This window comes from Saccopteryx bilineata, chromosome 5 (assembly GCF_036850765.1).
Source record: "Saccopteryx bilineata isolate mSacBil1 chromosome 5, mSacBil1_pri_phased_curated, whole genome shotgun sequence".
NCBI lineage: Eukaryota > Metazoa > Chordata > Mammalia > Chiroptera > Emballonuridae > Saccopteryx > Saccopteryx bilineata.
The window spans coordinates 139,636,835-139,645,534 of record NC_089494.1 but is presented as its reverse complement, the minus strand read 5'-3'; positions in this window follow the sequence as shown (position 1 = coordinate 139,645,534).

Sequence of the window (8,700 nt, the reverse complement as noted above, 5' to 3'; positions counted from 1 at the left end):
CACCAACAGGGTACAAGGATTCCCCTTTCTTCACATCATTGGCATTTACCTCTCTCTTTCTCTTTTTTTTTAAAAAACCAGTCATCTGAACATGTGTGAGGTAATATCTCATTGTAGTTTTGATTTGCATTCCCTGATGATTAGTAACATTGAGCATCTTTTTAATATACCTATTGGCCATATACATGTAATTCTTTAGAAAAGCATCTATTTAGGTCCTTTGCCAAATGTTTAAAATTTGGTTATTTGTTTTTTACTATTGAATTGTATGAATTTTATATATATATTTTTTTATATTAACCCCTTATCCAATAAATGGTTTGTAAGTATTTTCTCCCATTCTATAGGTTGCCTTTTTATTTTGTTGATTATTTCTTTTGCTGTGCAGGGTTTTTAATTTAATGTAACCCCACTTGTGTTTTTCTTAATTAGAAAATATAGGAAAATAAAAATAAAATTTAAAGGCATTTTAAGCATGTTTTGGTGTCCTCCAAGTTTGTGATTCTGGAAAGTTTATGTTGCATAGTTGTGACTAAATGTTTGCAATATATTTCTATACTTTGCTTCTCTGTTTCATACTCTAAGTAAAAAAAAATGTATAACACAAGTTATTTTCCAGTGTATAATAAACTCTAACTAAACATTACCTGAAATTGTAAAGCCATTTCTCAATGTATTTTTATTACTTCCAAATTTTGATTTTACAAACATATATGGTTTTACAAACATTTATATGCATTTAAACAATTTTTGTAGGATAAATACTCCAGAAATGAAATTTCTAAGAGAGTATAAATATTTTAAGGCTCTTGATTTATATGTATTGATATATTTAGCTTACAATAATAATGTCTGTGTTTAATGGAAATTACAATAAATCTTAAGCAATTTTTAACTGAACATGAATAAAATTTTATTGCAAAACCACTTCGAGATTTGAGAGAGAAGAGTATTAGTTAGCATATATTAAAAGTTGAGTAATTAGGACTAATCAAGAGTCAGTTTGAATTTGTGATTCAACTTTAAGTATGGAATACTTTAAACAATGTGCTTTTATTGTTATAGTCCCTAAAGTCATAACTCGACTAAGGAGAGGTTTCTTGTGCTCCGTTACAGGCTTTGGCTCCAAGTCAGGCTGATTGAGCTTTAAAGTCAGACTTCACCACCTACCACCTGGCCTTGGGCAACTGTCTTAATTTCTTTGCTTTATTTTATGCATTCATTTAATGGAGATAATGTTAGTTCCTATTTTGAGGGTTAATCTGAGACTTAAACAAACTCGTGTGTTCAGAGTATGGAGTACCTAAAGAGTGCTCAATACGTTTTATCTGTTATTAAAAATAATAATTTAAAATAAAATTCAGAATAGATTTAGAAATCAGAATTTAATAAGAATTTCTGCATTAAGAGATCAGTTGAAGACTTTTAAATAAACCTACAATCTATACAAGTTTCTTTTTTTATTTTTTATTATAATTTTATTTTTTTAATGGGGCGACATCAATAAATCAGGTTACATATATTCAAAAATCAACAAGTCCAGGTTATCTTGTCTTTCAATTATGTTGCATACCCATCACCCAAAGTCAGATTTCCTCTGTCACCTTCTATCTAGTTTTCTTTGTGCCCCTCCCCCTCCCCCTTTCCCTCTCCCTTTCCCCCCTCCCCCCATAACCACCACACTCTTATCAATGTCTCTCAGTTTCACTTTTATGTCCCACCTACGTATGGAATAATGCAGTTCCTGTTTTTTTCTGATTTACTTATTTCACTTCGTATAATGTTATCAAGATCCCACCATTTTGCTGTAAATGATCCGATGTCATCATTTCTTATGGCTGAGTAGTATTCCATAGTGTATATGTGCCACATCTTCTTTATCCAGTTGTCTATTGACGGGCTTTTTGGTTGTTTCCATGTCCTGGCCACTGTGAACAATGCTGCAATGAACATGGGGCTGCATGTGTCTTTACGTATCAATGTTTCTGAGTTTTTGGGGTATATACCCAGTAGAGGAATTGCTGGGTCATAAGGTAGTTCTATTTGCAGTTTTTTGAGGAACCACCATACTTTCTTCCATAATGGTTGTACTACTTTACATTCCCACCAACAGTGTATGAGGGTTCCTTTTTCTCCACAGCCTCTCCAACATTTACTGTTACCTGTCTTGTTAATAATAGCTAATCTAACAGGTGTGAGGTGGTATCTCATTGCAGTTTTGATTTGCATTTCTCTAATAACTAAAGAAGATGAGCATCTTTTCATATATCTGTTGGCCATTTGTACTTCCTCCTGGGAGAAGTGTCTGTTCATGTCCTTTTCCCATTTTTTTATTGGATTGTTTGTTTGTTTGTTGTTGAGTTTTATGAGTTCTTTGTATATTTTGGATATTAGGCCCTTATCTGAGCTGTTGTTTGAAAATATCATTTCCCATTTAGTTGGCTTTCTGTTTATTTTGTTATCAGTTTCTCTTGCTGAGCAAAAACTTCTTAGTCTGATGTAGTCCCATTCATTAATTTTTGCCTTCACTTCTCTTGCCATTGGAGTCAAATTCATAAAATGCTCTTTAAAACCCAGGTCCATGAGTTGAGTACCTATGTCTTCTTCTATGTACTTTATTGTTTCAGGTCTTATGTTTAGATCTTTGATCCATTTTGAGTTAATTTTAGTACAGGGGGACAAACTGTAGTCCAGTTTCATTCTTTTGCATGTGGCTTTCCAGTTTTCCCAGCACCATTTATTGAAGAGGCTTTCTTTTCTCCATTGTATGTTCTTGGCCCCTTTATCAAAAATTATTTGACTATATATATGTGGTTTTATTTCTGGACTTTCTGTTCTGTTCCATTGGTCTGAGTGTCTATTTTTCTGCCAATACCATGCTGTTTTGATTGTCGTGGCCCTATAATATAGTTTGAAGTCAGGTATTGTAATGCCCCCAGCTTCATTCTTTTTCTTTAGGATTGCTTTGGCTATTTGGGGTTTTTTATAGTTCCATATAAATCTGATGATTTTTTGCTCTATTTCTTTAAAAAATGTCATTGGAATTTTGATGGGAATTGTATTAAATTTGTATATTGCTTTGGGTAATATAGCCATCTTGATTATATTTATTCTTCCTAACCAAGAACAAGGAATATTCTTCCATCTCATTATATCTTTCTCAATTTCTCTTAACAATGGTTTATAGTTTTCATTATATAAGTCCTTTACATTCTTTGTTATGTTTATTCCTAAGTATTTTATTTTTTTTGTTGCAATTGTGAAGGGGATTATTCTTTTGAGTTCATTCTCAATTGTTTCATTGTTGGCATATAGAAAGGCTATTGACTTCTGTATGTTAATTTTGTATCCTGCGACCTTACTGTATTGGCTTATTGTTTCTAGTAGTCTTTTTGTGGATTCTTTGGGGTTTTCGATGTATAGGATCATATCATCTGCAAAAAGTGATACCTTTACTTCTTCTTTTCCGATATGGATGCCTTTTATTTCTTTGTCTTATACAAGTTTCTTCATGTAGATGAGTTAACATTTTCTCTGAAATTATATTTGTTGTATTATAAACCTGTTCTCTATATAGTGTGTGTGTGTAAAATAAAAGTTATAAGAAAAGCCCGTTAGTACAAATAATGATGGATTCTGAGTTAATTAAGAGGTCTACTTTAGTTTATTGCTTTATTTTTTTTTAATTTTATACTAAAAAAATTAGCTAGATTTAATGCTCTTAATATTTGGAATATGAAGGACAACAATAAAAGTTTGCTTTAACATTAATGAATATACTTCAAATAAGCTTATATCAAACATAAATACACCAAAAAACCTCAATATTTACATTTTATACCTAAGGAACAAGTACAAATGGATCAAACTATTTTTAAAAGAACATTACATTTTTCTAAGTGTTTCTCTAAGGAGCAACCGAGGAAAGCCTTATAGTGAAAAGTGGTCCCTCTAGGCCAGCGGGTCTCAACCTGTGGGTCGCGACCCCGGCGGGGGTCAAGCGACCAAAACACAGGGGTCGCCTAAAGCCATCGGATAATATGTGACCCACAGGTTGAGAATCGCTGCTCTATGCAGAAATGGGCATTGCATTGGGTATTCAGGTGAAGTAGTATTATGTTTCCATAGGCCATTTTAGATGCTATTTAGTTACTGTAGTTAGTGTGATATTTTTTTTTTTTTTTGCTTTAGCACTCACTTTACCTGAAATATTCCACTATTTCTTAGCTCAGCAAAACTTATATGATCGTTTTGAACTTGAAGTTCACGCCAATATTGTCATTATGTGACTTTTTCTCTTGGCTTAAGAAGTAACCTTCGGGGTCTCTTTGGTTCATACCAAACACAGAAATAGAAAACAATATTAAAACTCACAAAGGCGAGAAATTTTCAACACATTTTTATACTAAGGTCATTCAGAGAAATAAGAGGACTAATCATAGTTTGTATGATTAGTCCAAATGCTAACCAAAATGTCATTTCTTTCTGACTTTAGGATTGCTGTTATTGCTTTTTTATTCTCAAATTTCTCAGCATGTTCAGCACAGTCAGTCACAGAATATATTCCCAGGTCACCTTTTGCAGATAAAGGAATGAGAGATGGGTGACTCAGGCTGCCCTGTGGGTCTGGGGATTTTGCCAAAGCTTAAGTGATATGGACAGACTGTCTTTGAAATTATAAATGTCATACCTGGACTTTGTACTCATTACCTTTTCACCTTGACAGTCAAGTTATATCACATTATGACTTTTTTGGTTACCTGTAACCTTGCTGCATTCCTTTTCAACATTTTTTTTAAGCCTTAAAGATAGTTTGTGGTACTAACTTCTTCCTTTAGACATACTTCCTGGGTTCAGTTCAGTTGTCTAATCAACTGGCTTAAATTTTTTAAAATAGAAGACTTAAAAAGTGGTAACTCTTAAGACTGGTTATTAAAGTTGTCATGTAGTTGTTATTCAGAAACTCTTTGTGTTCATTTAGAACACCTGAAACATGGGTTTCCTATACTTTTTCTTATTTTTAGAGAGATAAGACATTTTCAAAAGATTTTTTCAAATCTTCTTCACATTTTCTTTTTCTTGTAAAAGAATAATAAAAAGGAAAACTCTGGTTTTAAAAGCAAATAATGAAAATTATATAAAACGGCAGACAAGCAAAAATTCTCCAAAGTCAGTTTACTTTGAGTAATGAGAAAAATAGAGAAAGAAGATGGTGGAAATAATTCTCTAAGAAACACTCCCCCAGTTCACACAACCCTTTCTATGGACTTAACTCCAGGCAATACTTCCATGCTGAGATTCTCTAGGCCTGGGACCTAGAAGATTTTGCCAGTGGGGTTGCCCTAGTCTTCAAGCTCCCTGGCGTTTACCTGGTCTTAGGCCAGGGTTTCACAAACTTAGCTGTACCAACCTTTGGAGCTGAGTAAGCGTTGTTATGGCGGCTGTTTTGTACATGCAGGATGTTTAGCAGCATCCCTGACTTTTACCCATTAGAAGACAGCAGCAGTCCCAATTTTTGTCATCAAAAATATCTCTGGAAAGTGCCAAATATCCCCCGTGGGGGAAAGGGTACAAAATCATCCCCAGTTAAGAATCGCTTTCCTAGTGTAAGAGCTTGTATGCTGGCCTCAATCATTTCCTAACTGTTTTGAAGATGTAAAGGAAAAGGTTCATTCAATAGCCAAAGACCCATAGAGAGTAAGTGTGCCGCCTCCTTGGCTATGGACTGATGTGAGAAGAGTTTGTGGGAGGGTGTTCTTTCTTTCATGCTTCCTGAAATAATCAGACATAATCAAGCATACAAAAACATTGATAATGTTTCAAACATAGAGAAACAGAAATCAAAATTTGGGTCAAATGCAAAATTAATATTTGGTTTCTGCACTTTCTTTTTCATATGAATTCAATGGATTGTTTTCCATTTCCTCCTAGTCCTTCAAAATAGGAGTTTGAGTTTATAATAATAGATCTCTAAGGCTTTTAAATATTATTTCCATTTCATATAAAGAAAGGTAAGTCTCAGGGGAAGCTGAGCAATGTGCTAAGACTGCCAAAAGTGGAGATATTTTAAATGCATCAGGCTTAAAGTAGGATTTGAAAGTGAGTGTCCCTTAGTAGGCCTGTCTTTTATAGAGAGCAGTCCCTGCCAACCTGGGCAAGCCAGTGCATGGGTGAGCCGCCAGAAGACGTGGGCAGACCGGGAATCAGGAGTCACAGCACTGATGTCTGTGCCCTGCCTCTGCCACTTGCCACTTGGTTGTGGGACTCATGACCCTGAGAATCAGTTTGTTTGCATGGCAGTGGGAACAATCAGGATGAATTGATGTAATTATTGTGATGATTATTAATACATTGCTATCACAATCACTGCCATGCACATTATTCCACTTCTCCTTCCCCTTTGTTGCTCTCCTCTCCGCCTGTGTCTATCCTCCCACACACCCAGGCCCTGGGTCCTCAGTCCTGTGAACTTGCTCAGCTCCTTGTCTGAAGCCCAGCACTGCAGAGCTCACCAATACCTACCTACCTGGGGTTGCAGAAAACTGTGCACATGCCTCATAAAGTTAACCAAGAACTCTGTCTTTCAGTTTCTTAGCACTTGAACCAGTTTCATTAAATTTTCTAGTGCTTTGATATCTGTGAATATAAAAAAATAGGTTCTCTGTGAAAATAATTACTAAAATCTTAGAGTTGGGACAGGAGGAATACTAGAAGCCAGCGAGGAGTCCTATTATAGTCCTCCTACAGCCAGGAAACTTTTACTTATCAGCACTTGGTCCTATGTAGGCACCCCATTTCATTTTTGAGAAGTTTTAATTATTGGAAAGTTCTGATACTGTCCTAACTACATCTTTTAGGCTTTCTTCCTGGAAAACCTAGAAACTGATTGCTTCTCCTTCCTCACTCACTGATGAACTCCACAGCTATCGGCAGGTTGCGGGCCCACACATTTGCTGCATTTACAGACTTGATATGTGGAAATGTCAAATACAAAATAATAAAACACTCTACAGCCACACAACTGCCTGGTCTCATTTCTTGCATTTAGTGGGGGTTGTATAACTTGGACTACAGAACCTTCAGGTCTACAATGAGTATGGCCATAAAACCTTTAGAATAAGGTATCTACCTAGCAGAGAAAATGAGTTACATTTGGTTTCACCTGCAATAGTATTTGGATACTGACTGCAGAGGATGCCTGTAAGAATCCTTTGCCCAAATACATTCAGACTCATAATCTTCCTCCAGAAGAAACAGTATCAAACACACTAAGGGCAGTGTGAATCGGAACCTCCACAATATACCCAGAAATTAGCAAAAGAAACTTGATCATGACTCGTGTAATTGGTGTCTGGGCCTCTATACCACCTTTGTTATTGGGAAAGAAAAATGAAATATGTGCAAAGGCCTTAATGCTAAAGCGAGTAATAAAGAAAGGAGCCCATCACATGTGGCATGTGCAGTGTTCTCATTAACTTTAAACAGCAGTGTGGACTTTCTAATAGATGGTGACACCCTCTGGTACCCCTCCATCCCTTCTCCCAGTGCCCTGGGCTTTTTCTAGGTATCAGAAACACTCTACAGCCTTAACCGGGTAGCTCAGTTGGTTAGAGCAATATCCAGATATGCCAAGGTTGTGGGTTCAGTTCCAGGTCAGGCCACATACAAGAAGCAACCAATGAATGTATGGATAAGTGGATCAACAAATCGATGTCCTCGCTCTCTCTCTCTCTCTCTCCCCCTTCCTCTCTCTAAAATCAACTTTTAAAAATTTATTTAAAAAAACCTTTCCTCTTAGAAATTTTCCAGCATTAACTGAGCAGCCTGGCTGCCAGCCAGTTCCCTGGATACTTACTTGCTCCATAATGCAGCTGCACTCCGTTAGAATGGGCAACCCACATACCCAGGCAGTAAGGGGTACAATATGGTGTGAGAAAGATGTTGGAGATTCAGTGAAATCTTTGTGAGGTATTTGCCAGCTACCCTTCATGTACCTAGGTATGTGCCTTCATGGGTGTAAATAAAAATACTCCCCTCATCAACACTTCCACTGCCAATCACATAAGGTGAGATCTTAGACAACATCTAACTTCTCTGTGCCTCAATGTTTCTACTGCTAAAAGAGAATGATAATCATACTTACATCTTAATGTTATTATAAGGATTAAGTGAGTTTATTTAAGTTAAGCATGTAGAAAATACCCTATAAGTTGGTCCTGGCCGGTTGGCTCAGTGGTAGAGTGTTGGACTGGCGTGTGGAAGTCTCAGGTTCGATTCCTGGTCAGGGCACACAGAAGAAGTGCCCATCTGCTTCTCCACTCTTCCCCCTCTCCTTTCTCTTTACCTTCATCTTCCTCTCCTGAAGCCAAGGCTCCATTGGAGCAAAGTTGGCCCAGGTGCTGAGGATGGCTCGAAGGCCTCTGCCTCAAGAGCTAGAATGGCTCCAGCGGCAACAGAGCAAGGCCTCAGATGGGCAGAGCATCGCCCCCTGGTGGGCATGCCGGGTGGATCCCTGTCAGGCACATGTGAGAGTCTGACTACCTCCCTGCTTCTAACTTTAGAAAAATACAAAAATAAATACCCTAGAACTACTGTATATGTTTGCTATTATTATTATGGAAAAGCAAATGTGGCAATAGTTATGTTTCTCATTTTATTGGCTATTCATGGATTTGAAAAGTCATATAATAATTTAAGTGG